At 39.8% G+C, this 24,360-nt stretch overlaps 1 long non-coding RNA gene across 1 annotated transcript; it reads left to right on the forward strand.

Moving 5' to 3' along the window:
• The first annotated feature begins 1,257 nt into the window (after positions 1–1,257).
• Positions 1,258–21,857, forward strand: LOC126336113 (uncharacterized). The gene is made up of 4 exons (XR_007564901.1): positions 1,258–1,322; positions 7,426–7,583; positions 7,720–7,856; positions 21,495–21,857. It is a non-coding gene; the product is annotated as an uncharacterized LOC126336113 (long non-coding RNA).
• Positions 21,858–24,360: the final 2,503 nt, after the last annotated feature.

Below are 24,360 nucleotides of genomic sequence, written 5' to 3' on the forward strand. Positions count from 1 at the left end.
CATTGACACGGAATCTGGTACACGCCGGCCTTCCTCAAACCGAGGACATCTTTGGCGCTCCCACCAGTGCACGATTTTTTTTTCGGAGGACAAAACACAGTTCCGACCCGGTGTTTCTTCAAAATGGGGTACTTAAAACCTGATGATGGCGACATGTATGATCGCCGAAATATTGTGCCCGTTGGACACTGTAGACCGGCAGTACATCCGTGGATATTTTGATTAAATTCAAGATTTGCTACCGATGCCGCCATTCCTCCTATCTTCAACCAAAGATATTACAAGAAACGCGGAATGTATTTGAACACTTACGAACACTCAAGTAATATCGTGGAAGTACCAAGGTTCCAATAAATACTAATTTAATATTCTTCAGTTCAGAGAACAGAGTAAGAGAAATTTAGATTATTTGATTACCTTTGTTCTGTGCTACAGACGAAAGTCACAAGATGAAAATTACGTGTGATTTAATTCCAAAGGCCGCAGTGTAGGTTACCTGTTCGAGAATCTAGCAGATAAAGCTAGCGTGGTTAGAAAAAGTAACTGTTTTCAAAGCATCAAATGGCATGATACGTCACAATCTTTTTATAATATGTAGTCAGGGTTTTCGAAGAGCCACTACATAATGAGGGTACAGGACGTAAAGTGGCACAGTGGTTAGCTCACTGGACTCACATTCTGGAGGACGACGGTTCACATCCCCTTTCGGATATCCATATTTATGATACACGTGATTTCCCAAAATCGCTCTAGGAAAATTCTGTTTCCTATTAACAGGACACAGCCCATTTCGTTCCCCAACCTGCGCAAACTTAAAGTTGTGTACCGTCTCTAATTACCTTGTTGTCGGCGGGACTTTAACCTCCAACTTTTCTTCTTTCCATCAACTTTTGTAACCGATGCAGAAATGGTATAACTATTGCTTGGTTCCTGAAAATTACTACTTCCGAACATGGTGAAATTGGACTTCATGACTTCTTTTCCTGATATCAAATTATATCACTTTTTTAACTCATCGATCTCAGTCCACTTTAGAAACACAGTGAATAGGGATCTGGAATGTGTGAAGATGCTAAATGCGTCGTTTTCTAAAAACAGATTTCGTTCACTTGCGCATATACTGGATTCTGTATCAAAGATAAGAATACATGGAAAAATTTCAGCTAATTATCGTGTTTCTCAATACAGTTAGAGGTCAGTTACACGTTATCGTGTCTGGAGGCGTATATATAAATCATTGCAGGCTGTCCTGACCTCGATAAGACTCCTGAAGGTGCTCAGATCGACCTTCCTCGTCCTGATCCTTCTGGACTGTGTGGTGGGTGAGTATCGCAGAGAGTGAAGCAGTAGCTGCTCTGGGCTTTCTGTGACAAACTGAATCGGACTGGTGAATCTGGTACAGAGTACTGAATGCCCGCCTCCCGACCCATGCGTTACTACGGTAGCGTTCTCGAGCACGTCTCCAATAGTAATGTACTGTGTAATCTGGTACTGATACGTCCCACCAAGGTTGTACTAGCCGATCCACTATTTGTACCTACGGTACTGGACCCATGTTCTGTGGGGGTGAGGATCTCCAGAGGTATGGTGCACTGGCGAGGAATTAGCGGCAGACTTAACTGCTTCGGTGATTTCTGAAAGGTGCTTCAGCCGCTCTTGCTATCGATAGGCAAATGTTAAAGTTGCACTCCAGTTCTAGTACACATTCGCAAGCCATTACAAAGACTCACAAGGGAAAATTCCAAGGCGTAAAGGAAAGATCTTAATGAAATTTGGGGGCTATGTATGAGGTGCAATGCAACAAGCATTTTCTGTTTTCGTCTGTTTTAATTTTTAAGGGGTAACATACACCCCGAATGGTAATTTGACTTTTAGGTTTAGCATGAATAGCTTAGAAACCGTGAAAATGTGTTTAGTATAAAAGATGAAGAGTAAATGTTCCTGAAAACAGTGTAATCGAATTTTGTAATAAAATGAAATTCTAATGAGTACCCCTCCAACTTTAACAAATTTTATTAGAATATAAAATAAAAAAAGCCTTCACGCCACATCCATTCAAGTGTAGTAAAGCTGGTTACTGAAATGGATTTTTTTGGAAAATAAGTTGTACACAGTATGCTGTCGGCGTAGTTTCAATACATTTAACTAAAATGTCTAAACATTTTAATATTGTAGTTTTTTGTTTTACTTATTTTAATTTTATGTTTCAAATTGTTAGTTAACATTACAGATTATTTCTTCCGTTTTTCAGTATATCATTTCACATACGTGTCTTTTGTTAGTTCCAATTAATAAGTAACTCATTACAACGATACAAAATCACTATAATAAGGATAATCTGTGAATAAATGCTTAAAATATAACGTTTTTGAACACCGCGCACATAAAATTAACGAAATATCTTCACATAATATAAACGATGGTCTATATACAACAAAATTCATCAGAATTCTCAAATTGCTGTGGGCTTCCTATTGAATATCCTGATGGCTTCATAACTTATTCGCCTGTTGACACCTTGTAGCTAACTCAGATATATTTTCCCTAAATTCGTCATCCTTTCCCACAGTTAGTGATAACTCGTTTATTTCTTGGTTCAAATGGCTCTGAGCACTATGGGACTCAACTGCTGTGGTCATCAGTCCCCTAGAACTTAGAACTACTTAAACCTAACTAACCTAAGGACGTCACACATATCCATGCCTGAGGCAGGATTCTAACTTGCGACCGTAGCAGTTGCACGGTTCCGGACTGCGCGCCTAGAACCGTTTATTTCTTGATCAAGGGCATATATCACGTCCACTTTATGGCTTCATTGCTAAGTTTTTCCAGTTTGCTCCCTGCTATTCGCTTTTTTTTTTTGCTATCTATTTGCTCATGCTAATTTTCTTGACGCTGCTGGGACATTGTAAGATTAAGACACAAAGGAATTACAGACATTGGCTGCGAGCGAGCAGTGTTTGAAATCAATGGGGAAAGTTGACAATTTATGCTGGATCAGGATTCGCAAGGTCTGCTGATCACTGGGCAGATGCTGTGACCACTGAGCCATCCGGGCACAGTGATCGCTGCAACTGCACGAACTGGCCTAACACTCCCCCCGTCAGACAAAAATTTTTTACCTTATCCACAAACTACTTACGTTGTGCTCCGCTCCAATTATCCTCATTACTCGCGGCATTTCGGCGATTCCCGTAAGAGTTCGAGCATGTTGTGCACCTGCACTGAAGAGCACATTGGCCGACTCGCCTTAAATATTATTATTTCGACCACGTCCTAAAGAACAGACACCTCATATATAAATAATAAGTTTTCCAGTTATGGGCATAACTGGATCGGATGTGTTCGCTAGTCCCATTTCATCTGTTTTCATAGCAATATACGTTTCTCCTGCTCCTTCACTTGATTCTATTGAGTTGATTGCGAAGCAAAGGTAACATCTCGCCATGACAAAAGTGTTGTGTGAGTACTTATACACAGCCCACTCACGACAAAATTGTACAACCCCCCTCCGACCACAATAAACCCTCAAATGCACCGCTGAGTTGTAAAATGTACAAGTAAAGGGCTGAGTTTCGTATGTTGCGTACGCTTTTACAAGTAATGGGCTGAGTTTCGTATGTTGCGTACGCTCTTGGCCACAAATAAATTGGATGGATTTAGCTTTTGCAAATCCGGCTACTCTGATTCCACTTACACATACTGAAACATACTGACATTTCACTGACCACCTATTCTGTCTGACATCGTACGAAGTGCCTTAAATCTTCAGACTACCTCGTCTTTTATAAGATATGCCTTAAAAGTAAACTCTGGCAAATGGTGAACCTGAATCAGCATGAGTAAATGCAACTCTGTTCAATGGACCACCATCGTGCTTAAATTTCCGCAACCGTTCTTATTTTCTACTATTCTTTCACAAACTGTCGCACTGAAACAATTCACAACTACGCTTTTTGTAATGTCATCCGTTGGAAAGCTCTGTGTCTGCCTCTGACGCAGCTTCACAGAGGGAACGACTAGAGTACGTCGTCAAAATACCACCTAGACAGTCGAAGAGTGGGCCAATGTTCTTTCCCCAGATGAGTCCCGATTTGGTCCGCAGAGTGATTCTCCACGGCTTCGCAGCTGAAGGGACTGTGGAACACGATTTCGAGAGCCGATCGTTGTGGGAAGAGATCGATATCGAGGAAGATCGCTAATGGCGCGGGTAGGGATTACGTTGACCACTCTAACACCTCTTCATGAAATTGTACGGGTAAATTGGAAAGTTTTAACAACTGTCAGGTACCGGACGAAGTCTTGGGACATCATGTACCGTTATTGCGAGATGATGTGCGCCCAGATTTCGTAAGGATGGACGATAATGATCGGCCTCACAGATCACTAGTGGTCGATGATTTCTTGGAAACGCATGGCGTGGCCCACTCGCTCTACCGATTTGAATCCCATTACGAGATTATTCACAGAATGCTCCATCGTTGTCAGGCCTCTACTGCCGCCAGAGGTGATCACGACCCATAGTGAGCACATTAACCAGTTGTCGGAATGTTTGCGCAAATCTGTTCAGTTGCAGAATACGAAGAACATTTTCGTGTACTGTTCTGCATGTTGCAGCTGTTTATATTTTGTTTTCTTTACATTGTTTCTACTTTGCTATCAGTGTTTATACTGTTTTATGGCAAAGTAAACATAACCCTGCAAAGTTTCCGTTTGTTGTTTTAATTTTGGACACCAATGTATTTACAACGCCTAAAACGAACGGTCTCCAGCCAATGAATTCAGATTGCAAGTATCAAGCCTAAACAAGAGCTGTCGTCTCTAATGCGTGCTGTGTGTTCATAGCCAACATTTGGCAGTGAGGCAGAGACACAAAATGACGCATGATGCAGCTCTAGTCTAGGTGTCTAGAGGGGCATATAACACTTGCTTTTTTAGGCTTTGAGAAGATTACTTGAGCTGTACATACTGTACGTCAGGCCAGTGTCCCTAACTCCCTGGTACACAGCACAATGTTTCCTCCTGCCCTAGAACTTAAATGGCAGTATTCGTGCCCTCGATGTACCGTTACATTTCTAATTTAATTGTATTCATCCCGTTGTTTATGCTTAATTATCCCTCTGCACCAGCGCGTAAAGTAAAACTAGATGAAAATGACAGAACAAGAGAACATACACTTCTACAGTCACAAGTGGCAACTGCACATTCAGTTTCATAGGTGAATAGTATTTAACTTTCTGGCACCTAAATTTTAAAATTTTCTGTGGATTATTGGAGGACGGGCACGGCGCTCGCAGTCAGATAAATAACATTATGAAAGTAAAATTGTAATAGGATTATAGGCAGTTCGTAGAGTTACGCTCCCTCCCCGGTCACCGACACCATCCGCAACAGGATGCAATATGGTCTGAAGATTCTCACGCTGTGACCGAAACCGGCCACCATTGCCAACGAATACTTTTAATTCAGTTATAAAATATTTCATCGAGACGACTGATTTTCACCACGAATTTTCTCAAAGATTACCAAGTAGGAATGTTTTAAAACATTGGATGTGGATTTTCTTTCATAAGTGGGCCTCCATACCAGGCGCCTCAGCAGCTCACGGTGCTCCGTTCTCCGAACCACTACATGGTGATTCCATCCTGTTCAGCATAACTGTCCTCGTCGCAGTTCGCTGTGCTGTAAATTGTGGACATCCATCGTCCGTAGGCGAGCAGCAATATATTGCATATCACATCAAAATTTTGGCAAATTCTATAAGAAAAACACACATACGAAGTAATATCTTGTGTCTATCGACGATCTTTTCGAGTCCTCCAGATATTCAGATCTCTTCTGTTACTACTGAACATTCTCCATAATTCCTCAAAGAAAATGAGGCTTAGGAATTAAATGATCACGTGAATTATTAGTAACTTCATATGCATCCAATGACTTACCGATCCTGTAATCTAATATGCATTACCTTGGACGCAGCCCGCTAGCTCAATAACGTTTTAAGAACACTGTGGCAAAAAGAACTAAACTAGTTTCACAACTTAAATGATATTATTCAGATAAAAGGCAGTTTTATGTCGAATTACAATCATGAAATATTATGTTGTTGCGCTCAGAGAAAATTTGGTTTAGCTCAGATATAAGCTGATTGTCAATGTCAGTGAAATTCAACAACAACCGTGTAACTTAAGATGTTATTTCATTTCCTTTTGAAGGCTACCAGTTTCACCATTTTACTGTGCCATCTTCAGGCCCCATATGCATCCCTCCACATAAACGAAAATGTCACATAGAGCCAAAAAATCTCTTGACGTCGTAAATTCAACCGTTACACTAGGGCTTCATTCGAAGATTTGATAACTTATTGATTACGTCGGATCTCAGCTTCTATATATACAAAGAGTTTCTACATAGGACTTCCTCAATACACTTCATTATTATTATGGTGTTAAGAACCAAGAAGTATTTCCGTGAAATCCAACAACGATGCTCGCAGAAACGTTTCATCAACATTCGTAGTGCATCTAGAATTGAGAAGTACAGTATATTGAGTGCACCTCCATCTAAAAGCCCACGTATAAATATGATACAGTTATGTCAAGATTAAGTGAAAGAATAAGCAATAAACAGATAACAACATGGAATTCCCAAGTCAACTAATAGACACAGTCCTTTTGCAACATGAAAAGGGAACTAAATTTTTGAAACGAATGTTTGTTTGCAATGGTAATGGAATATCAGAAATATCTACGTAAACACTCAAAGTACAGATTTCACAAACTTCTTATGCAATGTTATTTGCAGTCTATCTATTTTAACAAAGGCATACGAGCAATTGCTTTGACGATAACGAAGTAAATACGCAAAATGAAATAAAATTTTAACTTGATGGGGGTGCTACGTATCGATAACAGGTTTTAGATGGAAATTACGATATCAGCAGCAATTAGGACAGTTAGTAGGGTATTTGTATCAGGCCACCTCTGCAAATGATCTACACTGGGTGTGTGTGTGAAACACACAAATTCTCTTCCACGATAGCTATGAGACTTTTCAGAGCCCATTAGTCATTAGTCATCGGGTAGTGATACTCTTTCTCCCATAAAATTCAATGTCTCTAATGTTCACATCAACCAGGCACACCGTCCAATGGAATACTTAGATGAGTGCATACGCGATATAGTTTTTACGTTCGTGACCTATTTTTCTCTACGAGAATCTGCAGGTGTGAGAGGTCAGACTTTGTGCATAAGTGTATGACAAGTTAAAATTACTGTTATTAACTTTAGAGGGCAATTCAAGTCACTAGATCGAATAATTTTCGTGAACGACTCATATACCAGTAAACACTGTTCATTATCATTCGACAGTTTGTCTTGATAAGGTAGTTAGTGATTTCATAAGACATCATTTATCTTTCTTCAGATATGTATCTACAATTGATGTCATCGTCTGTAGTCACCGACGTACGGTCTCAGAGACAATGCTGAACTGCATCCAGGCTGTTTTATCCCGCTCTGTCTAAGGAGAAGTACTGTACGTCGAAGCCATGTGCTTACCGAGCACTAAGTCAGTCACTGCAGGTAAGGAAACTCAGTATCCAGTTGTTAGATCACTAGTTGAACGTAGGCTGTTTATTCTACTGTCGAGAACATTTCACCGCAAATGTCAGACAGATGTACCGAACTTTTTTACAACGTTGTTCCAAAATATTTACAGGAAAGAAATGGCATGCGTCGTTTTGCAGTTATTAAAACACCGATATGTCAAGAGGTCACTGTGCGTGGTGAAACAGCAACAACAATTCGAGGAACGTTCCATCACGAATGCATTGTTGCATTGTTGCATTGCACAAGGTATAACTACTTTGCAGGCATTTTGAAAACATGTCAATTTACATCATAAAAATCAATTCTGCATAAAAATTTTAATGTCTAATGAATAAAGTTATGAGTACCCACCTCATTAAAAGTGCCGTCTTAACTTCCGAGAAGTGGTGCAGCCAAGTACGTATATGGTGCTCTGCGCATTGCACTTTGCCTTCAATATGGAATATAGGGAAAGTAGAACATATTATTTTGTGTATAAGAGGTACGTGCACTACTGTTTGAGAGTTTAAACGCAGAAAGTACTTCCTCTACGAAGCATTATTAAAGACTGTTACGGACAACTGTCCAATGACACCGAGTTCCTTAGAGACGGAGTACAAGTTCTGATTTCGGAAGAACAGAGAAGAAAATTAATCTAACCTTTTTCAAAGGGACCATCCAAACATTTATCTTCAGCGGTTTCCAAAAATCACGGGAAACCTTTTTCTGGATGTCTGGATGGGGGCATGCTTTGAATGCAAAGATAACTGTGAGCTAAATTTAAAGATCTCTGACACTAACACATTTCTTTCAGTTCTTTTACTACGTAAAGTATGACTAACCTTGTTTCCTTAGTCTGCTACGAATTATATTTGTATTTTACTTCAGGAAGACCTATTAAAGTCAGTTCCGGCTTAGGGAGAATATAGATACCTGATGTTCTCCAGGCAGTCGTCATCGGCAACACCAACTACAGAACTTTAAGCAAGAGTGTCGACATGGATTAGCTATCGTTCTGCCTGCAGATACTAAGTTCTGTATGGGAACACTTATGAAAGTTTTCTTTTTCTCTAAGGCATGACACACAACTCTTGACTTGTCTTTCATTATCACTATAGGCTTCAATGTGACACAATGATTATAAGAGATAAAGTATTATTCACATATTCATATAATTACATCCCGACCTGAAAAGCTGAACATCTGAGGTTGTAACTGTGCTTTACAAGTGGACGCACCACATACTGTGGAAGGATACCTTTTCAGCTCAGTAGACATTCTGCAGTTCAATTGGGTCAGTAAATATGTTGTCTGCCATGTTGATGCAATATGATACGACATGTCTGTAATATTTGATTTTTCATACTGTCGTGGCTCTGTGAAACTGAAACACACAGTAATAATAAAAGATAGTTAAAAGAGATGCGTGTCGTGCATTTTGAAAAGTAAGTAACTTCTGTTGGCAGTCTTCTACAACAGATGTCTCTTATAATGGCATTTCCGTCTGTGGTGCAAGTAAAAGCCTGCTCTATTACCGTTAATTAATTCAGAACATATCATGAATTTGTTTTCCGCTGGCTTATTAATTGTGATCTCTAACCCACATTGCAGTCTTCCAGTGAAAAAAACTGATAGCATTCGGTTAATATTGGTAGAGTAGGAACTGTTTTTACTCGATTACCGGAAGGTCATCTTTATTTCGGATTCGATCCTTTCCCAGATTAAAAACTGGTACGTTATCTTAAACACATTTTCTACATCTGTTGCTCTTACTTGTTAAATTTAACAATTGATTAGTCGTTTTTTTTAAATATAAGCAATGGATTTTCGGGTGTGTTATATCTTACAGCATTGGAAGCATGAACTAAATATTGATTAAGGGCTTGCAGCGACTCCTGGACTTAATTTTTCTACAAGGTGTCAGTTATGCAGCTCGGATTCTACCTCTTCGTGTTCAGGGTGCCTCTGACAAACCGCTGGCACGAAACAACCAGGCAGTCGGTGAGTTGTCCTGAGAATTCAATTCATGTCGCTACAGGCGCTCTTCACCAGGGTATCAGCTCACCTAGAGTTGATCAAAAAGGTGCATTTCGCAAATATATTCGACCTTTCGGTCCATAACACATGCAGTTCAAACAGTTTCACTGAACTACCTCCTCACGGACCTCATCAGTCCAACTCCCCATCATCAGTACAAATAATTATGTTAATGATGTCAGTTATCGAAAAACAAATGCAATTTTTCTCTGTATTTTGTTCGCACAAGCGCGTTAACGTAATCGTTCGTGTCCTAACCTGATGGGGATAGTGCGTAATGAATTATTTTTTTTGGTCATCAGTATACTGACTGGTTTGATGCGGCCCGCCACGAATTCCTTTCCTGTGCTAACCTCATCATCTCAGAGTAGCACTTTGCAACCTACGTCCTCAATTATTTGCTTGACGTATTCCAATCTCTGTCTTCCTCTACAGTTTTTGCCCTCTACAGCTTCCTCTAGTACCATGGAAGTCATTACCTTATGTCTTAGCAGATGTCCTATCATCCTGTCCCTTCTCCTTATCAGTGATTTCCACATATTCCTTTCCTCTCCGTTTCTGCGTAGAATCTCCTCATTCCTTACCTTATCAGTCCACCTAATTTTCAACATTCGTCTGTAGCACCACATCTCAAATGCTTCGATTCTCTTCTTTTCCGGTTTTCCCACCGTCCATGTTTCACTACCATAGAATGCTATACTCCAGACGTACATCCTCAGAAATTTCTTCCTCAAATTAAAGCCGGTATTTGATATTAGTAGACTTCTCTTGGCTAGAAATGCCTTTTTTGCCATAGCGAGTCTGCTTTTGATGTCCTCCTTGCTCCGTCCGTCATTGGTTATTTTACTTCCTAGGTAGCAGAATTGCTTAACTTCATTGACTTCGTGACCATCAATCCTGATGTTAAGTTTCTCGCTGTTCTCATTTCTACTACTTCTTATTACCTTCGTATTTCTCCGATTTACTCTCAAACCATACTGTGTACTCATTAGACTGTTCATTCCGTTCAGCAGATCATTTAATTCTTCTTCACTTTCACTCAGGATAGCAATGTCATCAGCGAATCGTATCATTGATATCCTTTCACCTTGTATTTTAATTCCACTCCTGAACCTTCCTTTGATTTCCATCATTGCTTCGTCGATGTACAGATTGAGGAGTAGGGGCGAAAGGCTACAAGCCTTGTCTTACACCCTTCTTAATACGAGCACTTCGTTCTTGATCGTCGACTCTTATTATTCCCTCTTGGTTGTTGTACATATTGTATATGACCCGTCTCTCCCTGTAGCTTACCCCTACTTTTTTCAGAATCTCGAACAGCTTGCACCATTTTATATTGTCGAACGCTTTTTCCAGGTCGACAAATCCTATGAACGTGTCTTGATTTTTCTTTAGCCTTGCTCCCATTATTAGCCGTAACGTCAGAATTGCCTCCCTCGTGCCTTTACTTTTCCTAAAGCTAAACTGATCGTCACCTAGCGCATTCTCAATTTTCTTTTTCATTCTTCTGTATATTATTCTTGTAAGCAGCTTCGATGCATGAGCTGTTAAGCTGATTGTGCGATAATTCTCGCACTTGTCAGCTCTTGCCGTCTTCGGAATTGTGTGGATGATGATTTCCCGAAAGTCAGATGGTATGTCGCCTTACTCATATATTCTAGACACCAACGTGAAAAGTCGTTTTGTTGCCACTTCCCCTAATGATTTTAGAAATTCTGATGGAATGTTATCTATCCCTTCTGCCTTATTTAACCGTAAGTCCTCCAAAGCTCTTTTAAATTCCGACTCTAATACTTCATCGCCTATCTCTTCTAAATCAACTCCTGTTTCTTCTTCTATCACATCAGACAAATCTTCAACCTCATAGAGGCTTTCAATGTATTCTTTCCACCTATCTGCTCTCTCCTCTCCATTTAACAGTGCAATTTCCATTGCGCTCTTAATGTTACCACCGTTGCTTTTAATGTCACCAAAGGTTGTTCTGACTTTCCTGTATGCTGAGTCTGTCCTTCCGACAATCATATCTTTTTCGATGTCTTCACATTTTTCCTGGAGCCATTTCGTCTTAGCTTCCCTGCACTTCCTATTTATTTCATTCCACAGCGACTTGTATTCCTGTGTTCCTGATTTTCGCGGAACATGTTTGCACTTCCTCCTTTCATCAATCAACTGAAGCATTTCTTCTGTTACCCATGGTTTCTTCGCAGCTACCTTCTTTGTACCTATGGTTTCCTTCCCAACTTCTGTGATGGCCCTTTTTAGAGACGTCCACTCCTCTTCAACTGTGTTGCCTACTGCGCTATTCCTTATTGCTGTATCTATAGCGTTAGAGAACTTCAAACGTATATCGTCATTCCTTAGAACTTCCGTATGCCACTTCTTTGCGTATTGATTCTTCCTGACTAATGTCTTGAACTTCAGCCTACTCTTCATCACTACTATATTGTGATCTGAGTCTATATCTGCTCCTGGGTACGCCTTACAATCCAGTATCTGATTTCGGAATCTCCGTCTGACCATGATGTAATCTAATAGAAATCTTCCCAAATCTCCGGCCTTTTCCAAGTATACCTTCTCCTCTTGTGATTGTTGAACAGGGCATTCGCTATTACTAGCTGAAACTTGTTACAGAACTCAATTAGTCTTTCTCTTCTTTCATTCCTTGTCCCAAGCCCAAATTCTCCTGTAACCTTTTCTTCTACTCCTTCCCCTGCAACTGCATTCCAGTCGCCCATGACTTAGATTTTCGTTCCCCTTTACATATTGCATTACCCTTTCAATATCCTCATACACTTTCTCTAGCTGTTCATCTTCAGCTTGCGACGTCGGCATGTATACCTGAAGTATCGTTGTCGGTGTTGGTCTGCTGTCGATTCTGATTAGAACAACCCGGTCACTGAACTGTTCACAGTAACACACCCTCTGCCCTACCTTCCTATTCATAACGAATCCTACACCTGTTATACCATTTTCTGCTGCTGTTGATATTACCCGTTACTCATCTGACCAGAAATCCTTGTCTTCCTTCCACTTCACTTCACTGACCCCTACTATATCTAGATTGGGCCTTTGCATTTCCCTTTTCAGATTTTCTAGTTTCCCTACCACGTTCAAGCTTCTGACATTCCACGCCCCGACTCGTAGAACGTTGTCCTTTCGTTGATTATTCAATCTTTTTCTCATGGTAAGCTCCCCCTTGGCAGTCCCCTCCCGGAGATCCGAATGGGGGACTATTCCGGAATCTTTTGCCAATGGAGAGATCATCATGACACTTCTTCAACTACAGGCCACATGTCCTGTGGATACACGTTACGTATTTTTAATGCAGTGGTTTCCATTGCTTTCTGCATCCTCATGTCGTTGATCATTGCTGATTCTTCCGTCTTTAGGGGCAATTTCCGACCCCTAGGACAAGAGAGTGCCCTGAACCTCTATCCGCTCCTCCACCCTCTTTGACAAGGCCGTTGGCAGAATGAGGCTGACTTCTTATGCCGGAAGTCTTCGGCCGCCAGTGCTAATTATTTATCAAAATTTAGGCAGTGGCGGGGATCGAACCCGGGACCGAAGACGTTTTGATTATGAATCAAAGACGCTACCCCCCCTTTTTTTTACTCATTTTGTTCGATTTTGTTCGTTGCATCTGCTCGGGGCGGACGTCGTAAGACATCCGTTTAAGTTCGTTGTTGATCGAGTAACTCAGTTTTTTTTATTACAGAGGGAGCTAACCCTCTGACCGAACACGCTGAGCTACCGTGCCGGCAGCCCTAGACTACGACTACATCTGAATATTACGCAAAGAAGATGGGACCCTTCTGCTTGACACTTCTGTACATGAAATGGAACTTAACAACGCCATAAAAGACAAGGAAGATTAATGTTTGACACGCCGTAGGCAACAGGGTCGTCAGGGACGGGACTCAACACAAAAGAAAAGCACGTCCTACAGAACACTTACACGTTCACCAACGTACTCACAGCCGAACAAGTACAATTAACTGCCTATATGCAATATACGAAATCACAAACACTCTCCAAATAAATTTAAGCTCATTATTTGAGCCAGGATTCCCCACTGTAGTGTAAGTAAAAGAGAGTACTAGACAGTTTGAAACTAAGTGCAAGTAGCACATCCACTGTTGGAATTGCGAAAGCAATTTACTTAAATTTCTGAAGTGTTTAATACTAGTTTATTTATCATAGAGCAAAGCAAGACAGTCATCAAAACAAATAGTCATAATAAATGCTCTTCTCTTAATGGAATATAACTTGTACATTTAAATCACCGTAGCAAGGAGAAAGCAAATGAATGACCGGATACTCTGTGAATGTAATTCGAAGTGCTATATGAAGACCGTTACTGCAACAGGGCGTATCTGTTAGTATCCGTTAGCATTAGGGATGCCCACCCTCAGTTAACATCGACACGAAGAAACTTTATCTTGTATATGTAGGACAGTTTGCACCTAGTAGTCAAATTTCATAGCAAGACGAAATTACGCCACTGTCGAAGATGTGCAGTCATTCTCTCTTTTGTGTGAATCACTACCAGTTTTGCTACTGTACTTTCGCTACGATACTTGAATTCTCTATGATTTAGCAGTAGCCGAAATGTCGGTAGTATTGCCAGTTCTTCAGATTTCACTTACGGGGAGATATGTTATTGAAATGAAAACCGGCCACAAAAACCTAAGCACATATACACGCAGTTTCGTTTCCCATTGTTAATCTCCATATCCGGAACAAGATATCATGTATTCAATGAACAATTTCATTTCCAATTGCAGGTAATAAAACGCTGATGCAATTCCTTTGTTTCCTTTCAAATATGGTTATTCCTCTTTGCCAAACTGTTCAGAGATGCACACTCCTCTCTAAAATTACACTTCATTCTCACATATTTTTGCCGACAGTGACGTCGTTCCTTTCTACTTTTTTCATTAATCTATTGTGTGCTACTACATTGCCCTTTTCTGTGTCTGCGCTCACATTACTCACTGCAGATGTCTTCAATACAAACCTACTTGTCATTAATTTATCTTTTGTTTTTATCGATTTGTCCCACGAAACACCACATGAAATAATTTATATCACCCTTTTTTTCCTTTCTTTCCAGGAGATGTTCATTCTTTTTCTATATTGTTCTTTTATTGCTCTGTCACTATTGTACCTATTCCTTTGTTTGTTTTCTCCCTAACCACCTTGAAACTTTTTATTTTTGGTCTTCCACCATTATTTCCCTCTGGTCTGCCTTCACGACTTTGATCCACGTCATTGCTGTGTTGATTTCTGGCAAAAACAGCTTGAAATTCTTTAGGTAAGTCTTTTCTCATCTAGCTTTGTTACATGTCCATAGTATACAGTTCTCCTCTTTCTCGCCGGTCGCGGTGGTCTCGCGGTTCTAGGCGCGCAGTCCGGAACCGTGCGACTGCTACGGTCGCAGGTTCGAATCCTGCCTCGGGCATGGATGTGTGTGATGTACTTAGGTTAGTTAGGTTTAAGTAGTTCTAAGTTCTAGGGGACTAATGACCACAGCAGTTGAGTCCCATAGTGCTCAGAGCCTATTGAACCATCCTCTTCCTCGTTGTGGCTAATATCCTCCTCCTCCTGTTGTTATGGTCTACAGTCCTGAGACTGGTTTGATGCAGCTCTTCATGCTACTCTATCCTGTGCAAGCTTCTTGATCTCCCAGTACCTACTGCAACCTACATCCTTCTGAATCTGCTTAGTGTATTCATCTCTTGGTCTCGCTCTACGATTTTTACCCTCCAAGCTGCCCTCCAATGCTAAATTGGTGATCCCTTGATGCCTCAGAACATGTCCTACCAACCGATCCCTTCTTCCGGTCAAGATGTGCCACAAACTTCTCTTCTCCCCAATCCTATTTAATACTTCCTCATTAGTTGTGTGATATACCCATCTAATCTTCAGCATTCTTCTGTAGCACCACATTTCGAAAACTTCTATTCTCTTCTTGTCCAAACTATTTATCGTCCATGTTTCACTTTCATACATGGCTACACTCCATACAAATACTTTCAGAAATGACTTCCTGACATTTAAATCTATACTCGATGTTAACAAATTTCCTTCTTCATAAACGCTTTCCTTGCCATTGCCATTCTACATTTTATATCCTCTCTACTCCGACCATCATCAGTTATTTTGCTCCCCAAATAGCAAATCTCCTTTACTACTTTAAGTGTCTCATTTCCGAATCTAATTCCTTCAGCACCACCCGACTTAATTCGACTACATTCCATTATCCTCGTTTTGCTTTTGTTGATGTCCATCTTATATCCTCCTTTCAAGACACTGTCCATTCCATTCAACTGCTCTTTCAAGTCCTTTGCTGTCTCTGCCAGAATTACAATGTCATCGGCGAACCTCAAAGTTTTTCTTTCTTCTCCATGGATTTTGATACCTACTCCGAATTTTTCTTTTGTTTCCTTTACTGCTTGCTCAATATACAGATTGAATAACATCGGGGAGACGCTACAACCCTGTCTTGTTCCCTTCCAACCATTGCTTCCTTTTCATGTCCCTCGACTCTTATAACTGCCATCTGGTTTCTGTACAAATTGTAAATAGCCTTTCGCTACCTGTATTTTATCCAAGCCACCTTTAGAATTTGAAAGAGAGTATTTCAGTCAACATTGTCAAAAGCTTTCTCTAAGTCTACAAATGCTAGAAACGTTGGTTTCGCCTTTCCTTAATCTTTCTTCTAAGATAAGTCGTAAGGTCAGTATTGCCTCACGTGTTCCAGTGATTCTACGGAATCCAAACTGATCTTCCCCGAGGTCAGCTTCTACTAGTTTTTCTATTCGTCTGTAAAGAAGTCGTGTTAGTATTTTGCAGCTGTGACTTATTAAACTGATAGTTAGGTAATTTTCACATCTGTCAACACCTGCTTTCTTTGGGATTGGAATTATTATATTCTTTTTGAAGCCTGGGGGTATTTCACCTGTTTCATACATTTTGCTCACCAGATGGTAGAGTTTTGTCAGGACTGGCTCTCCCAAGGCCGTCAGTAGTTGGAATGGAATGTTGTCTACTCCCGGGGCCTTGTTTCGACCCAGGTCTTTCAGTGCTCTGTCAAACTCTTCACGCAATATCATATCTTCCAGTTCAACTTTATATACATCCTCTTCCATTTCCGTAATATTGTCCTCAAGTACATTGCCCTTGTACAGACCCTCTATATACTCCTTCCACCTTTTTGCTTTCTCTTCTTTGCTTAGAACTGAGTTTCCATCTGAGCTCTTGATATTCATACAAGTGGTTCTCTCATCTCCAAAGGTCTCTTTAATTTTCCTGTAGGCAGTATCTATCTTACCTCTAGTGAAATAAGCCTCTACATCCTTATATTCGTCCTCTAGCCATCCCTGCTTAGCCATTTTGCACTTCCTGTCGATCTCATTTTTGAGACGTTTGTATTCCTTTTTGCCTGCTTCATTTACTGCATTTTTATATTTTCTCCTTTCATCAATTAGATTCAATATTTCTTCTGTTAACCAAGGATTTCTACTAGCCCTCGTCTTTTTACCTACTTGATCCTCTCCTGCCTTCACTACTTCATCCATCAAAGCTACCCACTCTTCTTCTACTGTATTTCTTTCCCCCATTCCTGTCAATTGTTCACTTATGCTCTCCCTGTAACTCTGTATATCCTCTGGTTGTTTAAGTTTATCCAGGTCCCATCTCCTTAAATTCCCACCTTTTTGCAGTTTCTTCAGTTTTAATCTACAGGTCATAACCAACATATTGTGGTCACATTCCACATCTGCCCCTTGAAATGTCTTAGAATTTAAAACCTGGTTCCTAAATCTCTGTCTTACCATTATATATTCTGTCTGATACCTTTCAGTATCTCCAGGGTTCTTCCATGTATACAACCTTCTTTCATAATTCTTAAACCAAATGTTAGCTATGATTAAGTTGTGCTCCGTGCAAAATTCTGCCAGGCGGCATCCTCTTTCATTTCTTAGCCACAATCCATATTCACCTATTATGTTTCTTTCTCTCCCTTTTCCTACACTCGAATTGCAGTCACCCATGACTATTAAATTTTCGTCTCCCTTCACTATCTCAATAATTTCTTTTATTTCATCATACATTTCTTGAATTTCTTCGTCATCTGCAGAGCGGAGCATATAAACTTCTACTACTGTAGTAGGTGTGGGCTTCGTATTTATCTTGGCCACAATAATGCGTTCACTATGCTGTTTGTAGTAGCTTACCCGCATTCCTATTTTCCTATTCATTATTAAACCTACTCCTGCATTACCCCTATTTGATTTTGTGTTGATAACCCTGTAGTCACCTGACCAGAAGTCTTGTTCCTCCTGCCACCGAACTTCACTAATTCCCACTATATCTAACTTTAACCTATCCATTTTCCTTGTTAAATTTTCTAACCTACCTGCCCGATTAAGGGATATGACATTCCACGCTCCGATCCGTAGAATGCCAGTTTTCTTTCTCCTGATAACGACATCCTCTTGAGTGGTCCCCGCCCAGAGATCCGAATGGGGGACTATTTTACCTCCGGAATATTTTACCCAAGAGGACGCCATCATCATTTAATCATACAGTAAAGCTGCATGCCCTCGGGAAAAATTACGGCCGTAGTTTCCCCTTGCTTTCAGCCGTTGGCAGTACCAGCACAGCAAGGCCGTTTTAGTTATTGTTACAAGGCCAGATCAGTCAATCATCCAGAATGTTGCCTCTGCAACTACTGAAAAGGCTGCTGCCCCTCTTCAGGAACCACACGTTTGTCTGGCCTCTCAACAGATACCCCTCCGTTGTGGTTGTGCCTACGATACGGCTATCTGTATCGCTGAGGCACCACAGCCTCCCCTCCAACGGCAAGGTCCATGGTTCATGGGGTCATTAACATTTTTATTACTGCTTAATTTCCAGTACCCCCTGTGGCATCTTGATTCTAAGATTTTCCTGATTATTTTCGTTTCCTTCTTTTCCATAGGTGTATTTAACGAAAGCCACTCTGAAGAATAAAGGCATTCTGGCATATTGACAGTGTTGTGGTGTCGGAGTTTTACATTCATGGATAAACATTTCTTGTTACACAGGTTCCTTATTTACTGAAAAAGGCACTTCCCGTTTTTCGTGGCTATGCAAACTTTGCTTGTTAGTCCAGAGCGTTAGCGTTACTATATCTAGAAATTTAAATTTTGTAGCCATCTTTATTTTTCCATACTCATTTTCCACGTATTTCGGTGCCTCATTGACATCTGTCATATATTCTGTTTTTTCAAAAGATATACAGTACTTCTGTCTGTTTTTGAAGCCTTTACGTCATTTACGCACATTGTAGCATTTTCTGTGCTTTCAGCTAAGAGTGAAAGAACGTCTGCAAAAGCCAAACTGTCAGTTCTCAGATTATCCTATTTCTCCCTGTTACAATTCTTTTTTTCCATTCCTGCTTCTTTCGTACGTTTCCTCCATTCAGGGATTAGCTTTTCTAGTATGCACTTGAGCAGCAGTGAAGACAATCCTTCTTCTGGTTTTATATCAGTTTCAGTTTTAAATGCCTTGACGTTTTTGCCTACAGGTTTAATTTTGTATCTTATCGTTTATGATTGCTACTGAAATATCATAATCTCCAACCTCTCCTAAGGCGTTGAAAAGCGTTTCCATGTCCATCGAATCTTTTATTTAAATCTACAACCAGTACATAAATGCTTTTGGCTTCCATTCATACCCGGTTACAAATTTCAGATTTAAAATGTTTTATACTGGTCTTCCTGTTCTAAGACATTTTCGGTACTCTCATAATTACGGATCCAGTTGGCTCAGCTTTATTTTGTAATGCTTTTCAAAGTACTCTGTCACTGGATAGAGGAAAATTCCACTACTGTCGTGGGGCCCAGTATTATCACCTTCTTTGTTGTCTGGATGAATAATTTTTTTTTATTTACTGGTATAACATCTGTTTTTAAGATTTTATGAATGACTTCAAGTGGCTGTTTGACTATTCCAGCATCTGCATTTTTCGTCATTTCAGCGGTTACTGAATCTTCCCTTGGGATCTTGTCATTCTTCAGATCCTTAACAGTATTTGGACTTCAGTCAAACGGAAGGCTTCAGGTTTTTGCGAAAGAACATCCCAGATTTTGATCTGTACATTTTCCCCATGTTTGTGATAATCTAAAAACTTCTTGAATTACTTGTAGTTGGCTAATATTTCACAGTTTTCTTGGTCGCCCGGGTTAAATTTTCTATTTTAATTTTGAAGCAAAAGTCACGTTGTTGGTAAGTTCGTAAACTGTGTTTAGATATCTTACGGAAAATCCTGCAATTGTTTTGGGAAGTCATCATCAGTTAGTGACTTCTGATTATTTTCACCCTTCATTTTCACTGTTCTTATCGTTTTTGATGTTAGTAACATTTGTTATTTAAAACAGTTAAAGTCTTTACGTCTTTTGGTGGCTTACCATTTCAGCCAGGCTTGTTTTCTACACTGTAATGCATTTTCACATTTCTAATTACACCGTTGTGCTTTTGTGTATTTTGAGTGGTTCTTGTTTAGGAGGTGCTTTGAGTAATTTGTTTTTCATGTTCTCGGTGCTTCCTGAGTCTATACGTGCCATTCGTAAAACTGTTGTTTCTTCACTTTCAGAGTTTGAGTATAAATTTTATAAATCCTACGCCGATGTCTTGGAATTCTAGTTGAGGAATAATTACATTATTACTGTGGTGAGATAGCGATCTGTTTCTATATTAGTAGCCTTTCTAACTTTTATGTTCATGATTTATTTTGGTTGTTCAAAGATATAGCTAGGTGGTCGCTCTGAAATCTCCTAGATTTCTGTAAGGTGATTAAGAGGGTTCCATTCCTGGGATGTTCGTTAAAATGTGTGGGCGTTAATTTCATGCTGAAACTTCTGCATAGTTCTTTTAGATTTTCTCCATCTTTGTTTGTTCTTTTGTGTTCTGGATATTCCCTAAATACTTTCCTGAATTTCCTTTCCTTTAGAAATGTGCATTGAAGGTCCCGAATATTATCTGAATATTCTTATAAAATTTTAACATTCTTCAATGGAATCTCTGATAGTTTATACTTCATATTCCAATAATTTCCAGAAGCTTTCAACTTTCTCTGGATTCCATTTGTTGAGCTCATTTATGGGAGCATGACAGTTTATCAAGGTGTAAGACTTATTTGCACTTCATAGAGTACGAACTTATTGCCTTTCACTTTGAGGATAAAAATCTGTATACGCATCTCGTTGTTTATGATGTATCACCTGAAACACGCGTTGTACAGTGACATAACTTTGCACTTACATACACGGCTATATGTGCATACTGTCTGCAAGACGTGTGTCGCGAAAACCGTTAACAGTAATGATGTAATAAGTTGTAACGTCATGGCTCATGTGGTGCTTTTACTTTAAGAACAGCGGAAAAGTAGTAAGCGATAAATTTTTTCTTTCATTATTTTGTAGGGTCCATCATAGCGGAAAGAATTCATAAATGTTTGAAATTACGTGTAAAGTGCGTTGTAAACCGCTAAGTGCCAAAATTCTCAAATACTGGTTGAATAAATTCTGGGAAGTCACACATTGAGGGCTATGTTCCTTCTTTATTCTCGCTACCATCCCTTGGATAGGTCGGCCGACCTTAACCCCACATCGATCGTTGTATCACAGATAGGTATATGTATACCAAGTTTGGTTGAAATCAATCCAGTAGTTCACGAGGAGATGTGGAACATACATATACACATACACAGGTCTACTTTCATGAAATATAGCATAATAAATCAATATCTATCAATATAACCAATCAGTACAGTTACTGGCTCATCACAACTACTGAGCACCTGAAGTTATAAATATGTTTCAGATGTGACGCACCATCTACAGCGAAAGGATACCTATTTAGTTCCTCAGATCTTCAGCAGTTCAGATGCAGCAGTAAGTATATGGATTGCCACAGTGATAAAACTTGCAATGATATGTGCATAATATTTGATCTTTCATATCAGAATGATGGTTTGAAAGTAAAATAGGTAGTAATAATAAAACACAAAGAAGCAGATGAGTGTCATGCATTTTAAAAGATATGTACGTTCTATTAGTACTCGCCTTCCAGAAATGTTCTATGATGGCATTTTCATCAGTCGTATTGAAACTTCTTTATTTAAAGTTTTTTTTCTTATAGGAACTGAAATAACTAAGGTGGTCAACCTTCTACAAATTATTTTACTGAAACTGCTGAATTATTTCTTAATGTTCTCAAACTGCTGAGTGAAACTGAATGCAAGTAAACCTGGTTAAACGGATGAAACTGACGTACTGTGACTTACCTTGTCTTTATCGTTTCATTCCTGACTTACAGAATTTATCTTGATAAACAGAACTCACGCTTTTCCTGCGCATTAATACTCACAATATTCAAGGGTAGCGCGATCTACTGCTTTCAAATTGATAAGCTGACTTCAAATAGTTAATACAAAGGAATGGCCCTGCATTAGTAGAAATCCTAACAATAGCCCTCATATTTCATAATTCACATACCTCACAAAATCTTCATTACACGAAGTACTACCATACAGCAAGCGCCAATACAGCCAGCTAAATAAACGATTCTAATTACTCAAGGCTCTAACTACTAATAGGAGAGTGGTTAGCATTGTAAAGATTTTGTTGCAGAGCAAATAATCTATTTACCTTAATAATGAGACAACCAGTTCAAAAATTATATAATCGTCCGTGACATCCAGTTCCTAAAAGTATATTATCATGACTAATATTCAGTCTCCAAGTCGGACACGTCCAGATCGTCCGCTCGCGCTAATACTTCAAACCTCCAGTACTGCTAATTATCAGCCTATAACCTCCACCACTGGTAACTACTCACTCCCAACTTCCATCACTGCTGGCTGTTCACCTCCAACTTCCATTACCGTTGACTGTTAACTTACAACTTCTAGTGCGACAAGCCACAGAGTCTCAGACAGTATGCGCACAGCACTGTCACAGTTATTAATGCAGAGCGCTACATGCGCTGCCAACTTAGAAACACATAAACAGCCTACTTACAGTATAAGTAACTGCTTGCGGTATTACCGTTCATGTATTTCTGACCACATCATGTGTTTAGTACACTGGCGTACTAACTGCGACCTCTCAAGCACTTCCCATTCTTCCAGGACAAAGAGCCGAGTCTCTTCGGCTAATATTCGCAGCATAGGAGCTGTGTTCACTCTATTACCATAAATGCATCTTTATTTCGGATTTGGTCGTTTCTCAGATTAGAAACTAGAGCGTTATTTCAACTAACTGGATTTTTTAGTTGTTGTGAATTTCATCTTACAGTTTGCTTTCTTGTCGTGTTAGATGATTTCTGATTAATTGAGAATTGCCTAAGGACCGTAGCCTGTGGAGGCCCAAAACACATTTTCTGCTGCTGGTTCTGTTACTTATTCAAATTAACAATTGGACTACGCGTTTGTTTATAAATGCTGGAGATTTTTGGATATTTTACACCTTCCAGCATTAGGTCTACAGTAAGCACAGGGTTTAAAGTTTCTAGGTGTGAATTCTGCAGCTCCGATTCAGCAGCTTCGTGTTCAGGGCGACTCTGAAGATACGTTGGTACGGAATGATGAGGTGATCGGTTAAGTGACCTGGGGAGTCACTCCATGTCGATATACAGACCCTCCATCCGTCTTCACCACGATATCAGCTCACCTTGAGTTTATCAAAAATCTTTGAAGTTGCACTTCACAAGTACATATGACGTTACAGTCCATAACACAGTTTCAGTGAACTACATCCACAGCGACCACGTAAGTCTTGCTACCCATTATCAGCACAAATAATTGTTAAGTCAGTTACTTTTATGAAGCCACACGTAATGGTTCATGTACTTGCATGATGGCTAGCGTGTAATTAATTTTAAACAAATAATCTGTAAGATTTCTCTGTGTGACACATTTGCACATGAAACCTAACTGAATGACACCACAGAAAAAGAGAAGGCAAACCGCTGTTTAATGTCCCGTCGACAACGCCGTTATCAAGGAGGTGACACTACACAAAAGGAAAGCACGTGCTACACAACACATATACATATAAGCAACACACTCAAACGTATTAAATTAATTTGACTCTATGAAAAATACGAAACAATAAAAAATCGGCATGTCGTATACAAAATAAATACTCTGTACAAACATGATAACAATACTCCTGGCCTGCATCTCGTGGTCGTGCGGTAGCGTTCTCGCTTCCCACGCACGGGTTCGATTCCCGGCGGGGTCGGAGATTTACTCTGCCTTTTGATGGCTGGGTGTTGTGTGATGTCCTTAGGTTAGTTAGGGGACTGATGACCTAAGATGTTAAGTCCCATAGTGCTCAGACCCATTTTAACCATTTGAACAATACTACGACAATACGTGTTCACACATTTTAATAGCTGACAATGGTTGCGAGCTGTTTGTGTTTGTGAATACTCGTCGGCGCATTATTCTCATGTTTGTACACAGCATTTCTTTCATTTGTCCAGTGAATTTCAGACTCTGACATACATATACGAGTAATGGTGTAAGACCACTAACAGAACTGAGGAAAATAGGATTTAATGTGACAAAGCATAAGATCCGAAGATGGCAACAGTCTTGGCCAAACCGGCTACCTAAATGTATGTTGTCTGATGTACGTGTTTGGAAATCGATGTGCGCCATTTCATGTATGAAACTGAGAAT

This window comes from Schistocerca gregaria, chromosome 2 (assembly GCF_023897955.1).
Source record: "Schistocerca gregaria isolate iqSchGreg1 chromosome 2, iqSchGreg1.2, whole genome shotgun sequence".
Lineage (NCBI taxonomy): Eukaryota > Metazoa > Arthropoda > Insecta > Orthoptera > Acrididae > Schistocerca > Schistocerca gregaria.